Consider the following 14,259-nt stretch of genomic DNA (forward strand, 5'->3'; position numbering starts at 1 on the left):
GCTTGAAACGAAAAGAGTTTTAGGAAGTATTAGAGGTAATGGACAGAAGGAAGGAGAAAAACAAAAAGTTTGAGGAAGAGGAGTTTTTGGTAATGCGAAAGCAGGCGATAATGTATTGGGTGCCCTCCGTACCCTCGAAACCGCTAGCCGTTGTATTTGTTCGTGACAGTAGAGTTGGTGACCTGCGTTTCTTCTGAATGGTTGTTCAGATAACACAGCCAATGCTAGAAGGAAGAGAGAGGATAGCGTTTCGGTGCTCAGGGAAAACCCACAATAAGGTGTATGGGGTGTAAGAGGGCTTTGCAAACTGCGTATAGGTAGCAGTTCATGGTTGATGACATTGCTTAGCACCGGATTCTAGTATGCCTTCTAGTTAGCATGTAATCCTAGGAGTGACCAGGAATGTGTTGGAAAAGAAAGAAAGCCTAAAAAGGGTGGGTAAAGGTGATTCAGTATCCCAACAGAAGCGAAATGAACCCTTAAGGGTGCTTAATAAACCTTCGTGGACGAAAAGGTATGTGGGTTTGTAGAACTTTTGCTGTTGCAATTTTAATTGCTTAACTTTCATTTCATACATATTAAAGTATATTTGCAGTGTTGGAATTTAACATTGTTATTTTAAGGATTAAATTTGTAGTGCGGTGTCATGGCCAATACATAAAGGTGTTTGCTGCCAAAATTAAAAAATTGCACAGCGAAATTCAATATCTTCAACCACAAATTTAATATGCCTTACACTTTGTGGTATTATAGATTTCATACACCGTGTCGTTGTTGCAATTACATTGGAAGTAGTGTGCACAACCAGGACTTGTAATTCTGGTTCTTGTTTTGTTGACAATTTCCGTCCGGTATTGTTCCCAAAGTTCACACTGTGGAAGCTGTGTCAAGTCTGTTTCACAAGCTCCTGAAGCACAAGAAACAAAAACGAATATTAAAGAACAGGGCAGCCTGTTTAGTGCACTGTCGCTAGAGAACAATCAAGAAAAATGTAGGTCGCAAATGCTAAAAGTTCTGACTTATACTCTGCAGGTTTTCGTATTGCGATGCAAGCAATATATGCCGGAAAGTTTACCATGATTCGGAATAGCTCAGCTGCCCAGAACGCGCTGTATTTCCCATCGTGGGAACCTCAAAAAGAGCGGAATGTTCTGGTGGGCACAAACACTATATATATATCTATGTATATAGTCGTGAAGTAGAGTCCTTAGTTGCTGCAGGAATACGCACAAAGTAGAAGTACGCTCTTCGGAGACTTTATTTCCAACGTTTCGACCTGAGACAGGTCTTCCTCAGGAATGAAAGATTTGGGTGAAATCGTACGAGCTCAGAGTGGGGGCGGCGCCCCGAAACACAAGCCACATGGGAAACAAACACACAAACGACCACACACACCATGCAGAGCTTATTCTGGCAAAGTGAAGCGACAAACAGAAAAAAAGACGAAAGGAAGAGGGAGGAACGAGGTGGCAAGGAGGAACACACCGCATGAACGCGAGTGGTGGGGATAACAGGAAATGCGACGAGTTCACGGGTGGCGAAAGGCCCAAACACATCCGGTGTCTCCCAGAGGGAAAAACTACAAAGCACACACTGCCACGACCAGTGAGTTTACATGCGCGTCACGGGTAACAACTATTAACTAACGACCGTCTTCAGCGCATGGTCAAGAATGCAAGCTGGGCCCATTACTGTATCTGAAGCGCAGGCAGCCTCCGCGACTTTGGGGGGTCCCACAAAAGCCAATGGGGGAGCCCATTTGAGACGTCCCCTTCCCCGCCTACGCCTCCCTTTGTACACGGCGTCGCGTCGTGTCGCGCCAGGTCAATGCACGGCCTGTTAACTGTTAGTACTCGGCCTGTCGCCGGCACGCATGGACCCCTGGGCCCAATCTACGAAAATATGGCGGAGCGCGGCAATTTTTAAAAACATGAAGACAAGAAGAGAGAGGCGACCGTCGGTATGTGCCGTGCCTCCGCGGCAACCAAAAAAAGAAAAAAAGAAAAAAAGGCAAACAATGAAAAACAGAAGCAAAGCAAAATATGAGCGAAAAGACAGGAAGGACGCGTGCACTCCGGGAACTCCAGCATTGGGGATCACAATGTGATTACAAGACACCCGAGGCATGAGCCACAACAGAAGCCAAAATAAAATACTTCTTACATGCTCGGTTGTACTTAAACGCTTCAACATTCCATTTCACATTTCTCGAGGATAAAATAGGTATGACATATGATGGCATAAACATAAATATAAAATTATATATATATATATATATATATATATATATATATATATATATATATATATATATATATATATATATATATATATAGGATAATATGGTTAGGAAATGAGGGGGTCGTTAGGAAATACAGAAAGCATAGCGGGCAGTCTACAACGCCAAAGAAGGCATAGGGGAATGGTTGGACTATATTTTTTTACCGTTAGTGAAATTATATTTTTTTATCATATTAATTGAAGAGAGAAAGAAAGAAAGAAAGAAAAACACGCGCCCAGACTGAGGACCGAACCCACGCCTTTCGATTAGATCTCGAATGCCTTATTATTTCGGCAAGGCATTGGTAAGGCATTCGAGATCTAATCGAAAGGCGTGGGTTCGGTCCCCACTCTGGGCGCGTGTTTTTCTTTCTTTCTTTCTCTCTTCAATTAATATGATAAAAAAAATATAATTTCACTAACGGTAAAAAAAATATAGTCCAACCATTCCCCTATGCCTTCTTTGGCGTTGTAGACTGCTCGCATTTCTTTCTGTATATATATATATATATATATATATAGTCAGGTAAAAGGTAAGAACAACTTTGCGGTTAACTTGTTTATTATAAATTAGTCCGACAGTTTCGGAAGTGGAACTTCCTTCCTCAGGGACAATCCCACAATGAACACCGAATCCTTATGCACACTGCATGCGAGGGAGAGTCTCTCCTCCTCTCCCTCATGAGGAGGGGAATACTCCAGAGAACGTAAAAAATCGGGTAACAACAGGGCACTTGCTGAGTGGAGAGGATTTAAATTAAAAAAAGAAAGAAAAAGAGGAAAGGCGGTGGTTTTAGTGAGAAAACGGCTCTGGTGGGGGAAGGGAGCGGGGCCAAAGGTTTCTGTCGGCCCGCTGCGGCTGGGATGAAAGAGAACTGACAAACAAAATACAGACAACGCATGAGCACAGATGGGAAGAGCGGGGCGGTGGTGTAGTAACTAAGGACGCGGTCTTGGCCCGGCATTTTATTTCGTGGGTTCACCTAGAACAGACCGTTAAACGGAGAATCATTGCTTTTACCAAGAAACCGGTGATAAGTCTACTTTGTTTGCCCTTTGAAGGGCCGCGACATGGCGACAGAGAAAGGCACTAGCGGCAGCCAGCGGCGAGCCGCATAGCGGTCGCACCGCGCGGAAGACAGGGATCTAGTTACACAGGGGCGCGGCGAGTTCGGAGAAGGCGACGAGTACCCCGTCCGTCCTTGGCCGCAGCGTAGAGTAATGTAAAGGCACACATACGACGCGACAAGCGTGAAGTTCAATGGAGGGCCGACACAGAAAACCACTGAATTACGACACCGCTATGTCTCAACAGAACACGGCAATCTCAAGGTACGGCCAGATTGGCACTGCCGTTCAACGTCACCTCCCTCTCTCTTCTTACTCTTCTTAGTTGTCCCAATGTGGACAGCATTTATCGCGCAGCACGTGCAGTGCGGGGCTTAGGCGGCTTTTTTGGGCGGCGCTCCCTGTCGGTATGCGCCCGTTGTCTGCTGAGCTAATGGCAGGTGGTCCTGAATGAATTAAAAAAAAAACTTTTATGCTAGGAGGAAGGGGGTGGAACAATGTGCATCCACTTCCTGTTGTCAATCAACGTCCGTGGTCCTCCGGAGGCACGACATGCTGCCAGCGCTCTCGTTGATACCATGAGTCAGCGTTTTGAACTTATAAATAAGGTACGATTCCTTCTGTTCGCGCTCCCGTTTAGTGTGAAAACCGGTCTCTAGCAGAGTGACTTTAATTTGGTCGAATGAATGTCCTGGGAGGCTGACATGTCTTGAAATGGGCAAGTTCGGTTGTGTTTTAGCGTGAGAACGGTGGTTGTTAAAGCGTTTACGGAAGGCGGTTTCTGTTTGTCCGATGTACTGCATGCCACAGATGTCACAGTGAAGCATGTAGACGACATTTTGGCTGTCACAGTTTAGATGCGCATTTATTTTGAATACGTAATCTGAGGAGCTGGCTTTAGCAGTAGTGGTGGTAGTCATGTGTGAACAAACCTTACAACGTGTTTTCTTGCATGGCTGGCATCCCCGTTGAGTGCCCTCAATGGCAGTCGTCTTGGCTCTGACTAACATATCTTTCAGGTTTTTTCCGCGGCGATAAACAACTCGGGGGGGCTTTTGGAAAATTGAAGATAGCCGGCTAATTTGTTGCAGTATATTAAAATGTCTCGAAAGAATGTTATTAAGTTTGGGCAACGCAGATGAGTGGGTGAGGACAAGATTTGTCTGGCTTCCTTCATTCCTGGGATTCCCTCCATGTAGAATTTCCTCGTGGTTTAGGTTACGAGCTCTGTTGATGGAGTCATCGACTACTGCTGCTGGGTACTTTTGACGAATGAGGGCATTTTTTAGTTGTTGGGAGTTGTGGTCAAAGTCGGCGTTGTCAGAGCAAATTCTGCGGTATCTGTGGGCCTGGGAATAGGGAATGCTCATCTTGCAATGCCGTGGATGGTCACTTTCAAAGTGCAGATACTGCTGGCGATCTGTGGGTTTTCTATATAGGGCTGTGATCGTGGTCGTGCCCTCTGCGTGAATGGTGACGTCGAGAAAGTTCACCGATGTCCTTGAGATATTATGCTTAAACGATATAGAAGGGTGGACCAAGTTGAAATCCGAAATGAATTTATGCAAGCTTGCCTCGTCATGCGGCCAGACAAAAAAGATGTCATCCAGGAATCGCTTGTATATGAGCGGGCGAACGGGTTGAGCTTCCAAGAAGGGTCCCTCGAGTGCCGCCATGAACAAGTTCGCGTAATTAGGTGCCATTTTTGTGCCCATAGCTGTGCCGCTAATTTGAAGGTAATGTTTGTTTTCGAATTGGAAATAATTGTAACGAAGCACCAGGTCAAGTCGGGTAGTAAGGGCGGGCTCATTAATCTCTAGTGCCATATCAGCGTTTTGACATGCCTCCACGGTATACCTGATGCCGTCTGAATGGGGGATATTGGTGTAAAGCGATGAGACATCCATTGTAACCAGGAAGCTGCCAGGGGGGATTACCAGTCCAGACATCTCTCTCAAAAAATGGTTTGTGTCCTTGATATAGGCCGGATTATTGGGAACTGCGTTTTTCAAAATAAAATCAAGAAAGCTGGAAATTGATTCTGTTGGAGTGCCATTGCAAGATACAATAGGGCGGCCTGGATTGCCAGGTTTGTGAATTTTAGGGAGTAGGTAAAAGCGTCCCGGTGCTGATTGGGTGGGCGTCATTGCTTTAAACATGTCTTTAGTTATATCGCCATTTTCAAGAAGCCTTGTGAGTTCAAGGGTGATTTTCGATACGAACTGCTGTGTTGGGTCCGCAGGAAGTTCCTCATAAAAATTCTCATCACTCAGTTGTCGGAGTCCTTCCCTAATGTAGTCGGTATTGTTAATTACGACTATTGCTCCGCCCTTGTCCGCCGGCGTTATAACAATGTCATCCCGTTGGCGGAGGGAGAAAAGGGCCTTGCGCTCATCAGTTGATAGGTTGTTGCGGACAGGGTTTGTTTTCTTTAATGCATTCAACACGTCTTTTTGAACGGCCGAAATGTACATATCGAGATGTTTGTCCCGACCATCGCTCGGTGTCCAACATTTGTCTGATGCTCCCGGAATTTTTTTGTCTGGGTTCGTTTCCCGGTTGTAGAAGTATTCACGAAGGCGTAAGTTCCTCGCAAAATTGTCTAAGTCCTGGTACAGCTGAAATTCATTAAATTTACCCGTAGAGGGACAGAATGTGAGACCTTTTGACAGCAGTTTAAGTTCAGATTCTATGAGCGGTACGTCCGATAGGTTGACAACGTTGGATTCTGGATGCGCCGAACTTTCAGATGGGTTTGACTCACAGGACATACGCTTTTCTCCTCACCCAAGGGTACAGCAGCTGGATTATCCGGAATGGAAGAATTCTCAGTTCTGGTTTGGCTTCCTGAGCATCCAACTCCCTGCTCCCTAAAGGAGTGATCTGGAATGGGACCCTTTAAACCCCGGGCACCGAACAACCCAACACCAGGTGCAACGCCGGCACAGCGGGAACGTCAGCGGGCTCCCCCTTCTCCGGAGGTCTCTCCCACCACAGCTGTGACCCCGAAGACTTCGCCACGCCGGCCCAACGGGACACGCCAGACCCCCTCTGAGACGACTGACGCGGGGGTTCGCAACGACTGACTCCGCCCAAGTAAAGGTACGGCCCGAACGACACGACCCTGGTCGCGCGCCTTCCTCTCTCTTCGCAAAAGCATAGATAAGCGAGTGCGCTACAACTTGCACAGTGCTACTTTAAAATCATATGCAACAGCACGTAAAATACCTAAAGGACTGCGGCTAAGGCTGACACCGGCAATGACCGATCTTAATGCAGATGAAATGTCGCGGTGGAACAATATTCTTGAGGACGCATCCTTGCAGCTAATGCAGGTAATAATAGGACACGGAGAAAGAAAGACATTAGAATTAGAGAAGTTGGAAACTTCCCTTCGGAGCAGCCCGGAGATATCCGAAATGGAAAGAATGGAACTCAAGAGATACGAATCTCAAAAAGAAGGAGGTGTGATGAACCAAAAATTTAAAAAGATGCGGAGAGACAATATCCCCATTCCAGATCACTCCTTTAGGGAGCAGGGAGTTGGATGCTCAGGAAGCCAAACCAGAACTGAGAATTCTTCCATTCCGGATAATCCAGCTGCTGTACCCTTGGGTGAGGAGAAAAGCGTATGTCCTGTGAGTCAAACCCCATCTGAAAGTTCGGCGCATCCAGAATCCAACGTTGTCAACCTATCGGACGTACCGCTCATAGAATCTGAACTTAAACTGCTGTCAAAAGGTCTCACATTCTGTCCCTCTACGGGTAAATTTAATGAATTTCAGCTGTACCAGGACTTAGACAATTTTGCGAGGAACTTACGCCTTCGTGAATACTTCTACGACCGGGAAACGAACCCAGACAAAAAAATTCCGGGAGCATCAGACAAATGTTGGACACCGAGCGATGGTCGGGACAAACATCTCGATATGTACATTTCGGCCGTTCAAAAAGACGTGTTGAATGCATTAAAGAAAACAAACCCTGTCCGCAACAACCTATCAACTGATGAGCGCAAGGCCCTTTTCTCCCTCCGCCAACGGGATGACATTGTTATAAAGCCGGCGGACAAGGGCGGAGCAATAGTCGTAATTAACAAAACCGACTACATTAGGGAAGGACTCCGACAACTGAGTGATGAGAATTTTTATGAGGAACTTCCTGCGGACCCAACACAGCAGTTCGTATCGAAAATCACCCTTGAACTCACAAGGCTTCTTGAAAATGGCGATATAACTAAAGACATGTTTAAAGCAATGACGCCCACCCAATCAGCACCGGGACGCTTTTACCTACTCCCTAAAATTCACAAACCTGGCAATCCAGGCCGCCCTATTGTATCTTGCAATGGCACTCCAACAGAATCAATTTCCAGCTTTCTTGATTTTATTTTGAAAAACGCAGTTCCCAAAATTCCGGCCTATATCAAGGACACAAACCATTTTTTGAGAGAGATGTCTGGACTGGTAATCCCCCCTGGCAGCTTCCTGGTTACAATGGATGTCTCATCGCTTTACACCAATATCCCCCATTCAGACGGCATCAGGTATACCGTGGAGGCATGTCAAAACGCTGATATGGCACTAGAGATTAATGAGCCCGCCCTTACTACCCTACTTGACCTGGTGCTTCGTTACAATTATTTCCAATTCGAAAACAAACATTACCTTCAAATTAGCGGCACAGCTATGGGCACAAAAATGGCACCTAATTACACGAACTTGTTCATGGCGGCACTCGAGGGACCCTTCTTGGAAGCTCAACCCGTTCGCCCGCTCATATACAAGCGATTCCTGGATGACATCTTTTTTGTCTGGCCGCATGACGAGGCAAGCTTGCATAAGTTCATTTCGGATTTCAACTTGGTCCACCCTTCTATATCTTTTACGCATAATATCTCAAGGACATCGGTGAACTTTCTCGACGTCACCATTCACGTAGAGGGCACGACCACGATCACAGCCCTATATAGAAAACCCACAGATCGCCAGCAGTATCTGCACTTTGAAAGTGACCATCCACGGCATTGCAAGATGAGCATTCCCTATTCCCAGGCCCACAGATACCGCAGAATTTGCTCTGACAACGCCGACTTTGACCACAACTCCCAACAACTAAAAAATGCCCTCATTCGTCAAAAGTACCCAGCAGCAGTAGTCGATGACTCCATCAACAGAGCTCGTAACCTAAACCGCGAGGAAATTCTACATGGAGGGAATCCCAGGAATGAAGGAAGCCAGACAAATCTTGTCCTCACCCACTCATCTGCGTTGCCCAAACTTAATAACATTCTTTCGACACATTTTAATATACTGCAACAAAGTAGCCGGCTATCTTCAATTTTCCAAAAGCCCCCCCGAGTTGTTTATCGCCGCGGAAAAAACCTGAAAGATATGTTAGTCAGAGCCAAGACGACTGCCATTGAGGGCACTCAACGGGGATGCCAGCCATGCAAGAAAACACGTTGTAAGGTTTGTTCACACATGACTACCACCACTACTGCTAAAGCCAGCTCCTCAGATTACGTATTCAAAATAAATGCGCATCTAAACTGTGACAGCCAAAATGTCGTCTACATGCTTCACTGTGACATCTGTGGCATGCAGTACATCGGACAAACAGAAACCGCCTTCCGTAAACGCTTTAACAACCACCGTTCTCACACTAAAACACAACCGAACTTGCCCATTTCAAGACATGTCAGCCTCCCAGGACATTCATTCGACCAAATTAAAGTCACTCTGCTAGAGACCGGTTTTCACACTAAACGGGAGCGCGAACAGAAGGAATCGTACCTTATTTATAAGTTCAAAACGCTGACTCATGGTATCAACGAGAGCGCTGGCAGCATGTCGTGCCTCCGGAGGACCACGGACGTTGATTGACAACAGGAAGTGGATGCACATTGTTCCACCCCCTTCCTCCTAGCATAAAAGTTTTTTTTTTTAATTCATTCAGGACCACCCGCCATTAGCTCAGCAGACAACGGGCGCATACCGAGAGGGAGCGCCGCCCAAAAAAGCCGCCTAAGCCCCGCACTGCACGTGCTGCGCGATAAATGCTGTCCACATTGGGACAACTAAGAAGAGTAAGAAGAGAGAGGGAGGTGACGTTGAACGGCAGTGCCAATCTGGCCGTACCTTGAGATTGCCGTGTTCTGTTGAGACATAGGGGTGTCGTAATTCAGTGGTTTTCTGTGTCGGCCCTCCATTGAACTTCACGCTTGTCGCGTCGTATGTGTGCCTTTACATTACTCTACGCTGCGGCCAAGGACGGATGGGATACTCGTCGCCTTCTCCGAACTCGCCGCGCCCCTGTGTAACTTGATCCCTGTCTTCCGCGCGGTCCGACCGCTATGCGGCTCGCCGCTGGCTGCCGCTAGTGCCTTTCTCTGTCGCCATGTCGCGGCCCTTCAAAGGGCAAACAAAGTAGACTTATCACCGGTTTCTTGGTAAAAGCAATGATTCTCCGTTTAACGGTCTGTTCTAGGTGAACCCACGAAACAAATGCCGGGCCAAGACCGCGTCCTTAGTTACTACACCACCGCCCCGCTCTTCCCATCTGTGCTCATGCGTTGTCTGTATTTTGTTTGTCAGTTCTCTTTCATCCCAGCCGCAGCGGGCCGACAGAAACCTTTGGTCCCGCTCCCTTCCCCCACCAGAGCCGTTTTCTCACTAAAACCACCGCCTTTCCTCTTTTTCTTTCTTTTTTTAATTTAAATCCTCTCCACTCAGCAAGTGCCCTGTTGTTACCCGATTTTTTACGTTCTCTGGCGTATTCCCCTCCTCATGAGGGAGAGGAGGAGAGACTCTCCCTCGCATGCAGTGTGCATAAGGATTCGGTGTTCATTGTGGGATTGTCCCTGAGGAAGGAAGTTCCACTTCCGAAACGGTCGGACTAATTTATAATAAACAAGTTAACCGCAAAGTTGTTCTTACCTTTTACCTGACCGTTTCTTCTGGCCGTTGCAAAGCTCATCTATATATATATATATATATATATATATATATATATATATATATATATATATAAATTTATAAATATATATATATACACATATATATATAGTAATTCGTCGATTCAGCGATGTCGCTTTGTTCGAAATTTCTTCTGGTCGAAACGCAAACGCACGCATTTTAGGCCACATTACTCGAAGCGCACGAAGAGCTTGACCCGCTTGGAGCGGAGTAGCGAGCGGAGGCGTCGCCGGAAAGCAGCCGCCCCGCGTCAAGTCATGCTGTGAACATGGCGGGTCAACGTACTCTGGTGTTTCCCCGACGATTTTCTCGAGGCGAGGTCGATTCGCACCACCAGACTTTACACAAACGATCCAAATCAGCAGTGGGGTCATTGAATTTTGTTCCTAGCATCAATGGCGTGGATGCGATGGTGCAAAAACACCGACACTCGAATCGCAGAATGAGCACCTTTGTGGACAACGCGGCGCCGAAAAACTCTTGTTTTGCAAACAGCACGCATGCATACCTCGAAAAAACTGTGCAGTGATCATTATGCAGAGCCAATAGTGCAAAACAGGGTCACGTTTTATGATTGCGCAGTGTGCTCACAGTGAGTGGTTATTATTTTTTGAGCTCAACAACACCACCTCAGGCTCGAGCCACGGTATTTCTGCCGTTTTTAGGCGCGAAATTTTCGTAGCGTTCCGTGACGACCGCAACACCCCGCCTCCGTCCTACCAATACAAGTGGCCTCCCTTTCCTCAATGTCTCTCCAGGTCAGCGAGTCACTGCCTTCGCTCGCCTTTATGTCAATTCGCCGCCCCCTAGCTGTCACGGCGCTGCTCCTCCAAAGGTCCCTTGGGCACCGGTGGCGTGTGCCTTTGGACGCGGGAGTACCTACGCTGGCTGCGAAACAAAGTTGAATGCATTCGTGGCGAGCGCAGCCTTATGCAATTCTTGGTCAAATTGGAGCGGGGTTCTCGCACTCTGCACGAACTCGAAACAGCCAAAGCTCACAGCCCTTTTGACACCTGATTAACGCTTTGCATCACTGAATACATTGTGTTTAGATTCCTGGCAGTTGTGGCGCCAATAAAGCTCAACTACTTCAGCTTGTATCGACCGGGCGCTTACATAGAAATTCTGCTAATAACGAATTTTTTCGCCGCACCCCTGACTTTGTTATAACGAGGGGTTATTGTATATATATAATTAGTGCCGCGAACCATGCATTGGGTTGGTTGGTTTAGGTCTTGTTTTTAGTGCCCAGCCACTCCCGGTGGTGTTGTCTGTGTCCCCAGCGAAGCGCAAGTTCCATTCGTTATGGTTATGGCGCACGCATTATCTCATTCTAATACAGACAGTGCTTCGCCCGAATGTCAGTAGCCTAGAATAATCTTCTTTGATCTACAATCATCTGAATGTAAATCGACGGTTCGAGAAACACTCACGCCGAGTGATGAAAGCCTGGAGAGCATACGCCGCGGTACTCGACTCACCGACGCTCGCCTGGACACATCACTGAGCACGTCCCCAAACCACTGTAGCAGAGCGGACTTCACACTTGGAAAGTCCCCCAGCCCACGCTTAGGAAACAATAAGCAGAAACTTCAGGAGGTGAAGTTGCACACCGGGGAAAAAACAAAAACCCTCCATCAACTCAGCGATTCACCGAAGACCGTGATGCACAACATGCAATCTGCCAGACGACCAGATCCGAACCTGACGTTACTCCCGAAGACGACGTCAGTTACACGACATGACGCGTACCCGAAATGACAGAGCCTGCGGCTGAGAAGGCGGCTACAATGACGACGTATAGTGCCCGACCGCCAACAAGCACAAGCCGAGATACGACACCCCGACGCACCCGAAACTCGAGAAAAGAGGCATCCGCAGTCGAGTTGTCTATCGACCGCTTTGACGTAGTCGCCCTCATCGAAACGGCAGCTGACTACTTGGTAATGAGAGCGTCATTCACGTCTAAGCTGAAGAAAATTACGTCAGACACCCATAGCGAACCACCGAATTATAACTGAAGACGGAGCCTGACCTACCCGACACTCACCGTACCGCGTGTCTTCACACAAGCGCGAAACCACCTGGACACAAGTCGAAGACATGCTCAGCGATTGCATCATACAGCTACCGAAAATCCCCAGGGCTGCTTCCGTCAAACCCACAAGAAAACAGACGGCACATTGAGGTGCTGCGTTGACTACCGGCGATTGAACAAAATCATGAAAGAGGAAGTTTACCCTTGGTCATGAATCGAAGATGCCCTCGACACCTCTACCACACAAAGTACTTCTCATCGATGGATCTGAAGAAAGGCTACTGGAAAATGGTAGTGGTCGTGAGAGATGAAAAAAAAAAAACTACATCCATAACCCGGACGCCCTATGCCAGTTCAAGGTGATGCCGTTTGGGCTATGCACAGCACCACCAACTTTTCAAAGATTCATGAAGAGTGTGGTAGCTGCCGTGAAGTGGCAAACCTGCCTCGTATACCTCGACGACGTTGTGGTATTCTTCTGGACTTTCGACGAACACCTAGCAAGCAAAGTTGGAGACTGTTCTCGAGGAGATTCGTACGTCCGGGTTAACGTTGAAGCCTTAAATTTTCGCTTCCCGTACGAGGAGCTCAAGTTTTCTGGCAACGTCCTCAACGCCATGGGAGTCCTGCCCGACCCTGCGAAAGCTTCTGTGGTAGCGAACTTCCCAAGACCGAAAGACAAGAAGGGCGTGCAAAGATTTCTCGGACTGTGCGCATCCTACCGGCGCTTAAAGGGGTCGTGAAGAGAAAATGCATTGGTCTTTGCTTAATTTTGTCTGCTTGAACGACTTTTAAGAACACAAATTCCAAATATTTTCACCATTCATTGCTTCTGGAATTTAGGAGGCGCCTTTGAAATTCTCGTTTTGAGGCGCATCGCAAGCGACCATGCGCGCATCGTCGGTCGGCAGCGCAACTAGAGTGACGTCACGTCAAGCAGATTTGAGAGTTGAACACGTTCAACATTCTTTGTGTATATTGTTCTGCAAAGCTGCAAACCCGATATTTTAAAAATAATGCATCGTTTATTCGTTTCCAAAAAAACAGTTTTCTGTCCACGTGAGTGGTGTCAAGACCGCTTCAGTTGTCTGGTAATCATTCCAGCAGAAATCAGACCTACTGGCTGTTTGTACAGTTTGTAGCACTTAATCTCACGTTCTTTTGCCGAATTCTCTTCGGAATCTAACCTTTTTTTCTAAAATGGCACAAAGCCACTCAAGCAAAAAATGTGCGCCGAATGCGATTCGAACTTGCGGCCTCCGGTCCAGCCCAACGTTACTGACAGCCTAGCGGATACGTTATACACTGCACTCCTGGCCTGAGAAGCGCGCGCGGCGAAAAACTGCGGCATAAAAGCCTCTTCGCATTTGTAACCCAGAAGTCTGTTGTGTTTTCATAAATTCTAATCAACTCAGAGCTTTAACCGCCAACTTCTAGTAAATATAAATAGCCCAGAAAGTGAAGGAGAACAGAGTCGCCCAGATAGCCGAATTGGTAAGGCATTCGACATGTAATCAAAAGGCGTGGGTTCGGTCCCCACTCTGGGCGCGTGTTTTTCTTTCTTTCTTCCTTCTGTATAATTAAAAAAATGTTTACCTAATTAACTGTAGTGAAAAAGAAAAGAGCCTAACCACACCCCTATGCCTCCTTTGGCATTGTAGACTGCTGACCTATCTTTCTGTATTTCCTCAACGAGCCCCTCATTTCCTTACTATATTATTCTGCGAAAGCCCAGCGAGGGTCTCGGTTCTGGCAGCCTTGATGCCTAGGTAGCATAAGAGGGCTTCCCGCCAGTAACCCGCTCATGACAGGCTGTAGACGTTTGAGTCACGCCCCGGGGGTTGAAAAGAAGGTCCCCTTCTCCCCGTGTAGTCAGAGTGGCGCTGGCTACCACCC

At 47.2% G+C, this 14,259-nt stretch overlaps 1 long non-coding RNA gene across 1 annotated transcript in view; it reads right to left on the bottom strand.

The window, feature by feature from the left end:
- Positions 1-733: 733 nt before the first annotated feature.
- The window catches only part of LOC144140823 (uncharacterized), a 69,960-nt gene continuing 56,434 nt past the window's right edge, over positions 734-14,259 (bottom strand). Inside the window, exon 5 of the long non-coding RNA XR_013316360.1 lies at positions 734-907. This is a non-coding gene — a long non-coding RNA (uncharacterized LOC144140823). The remainder of the gene's footprint in view (positions 908-14,259) is intronic.

This window comes from Haemaphysalis longicornis, unplaced genomic scaffold (genome assembly GCF_048455015.1).
Source record: "Haemaphysalis longicornis isolate Haplotype H1 unplaced genomic scaffold, Haemaphysalis longicornis Haplotype H1 scaffold_50, whole genome shotgun sequence".
In the NCBI taxonomy this organism is placed as follows: Eukaryota; Metazoa; Arthropoda; class Arachnida; order Ixodida; family Ixodidae; genus Haemaphysalis; species Haemaphysalis longicornis.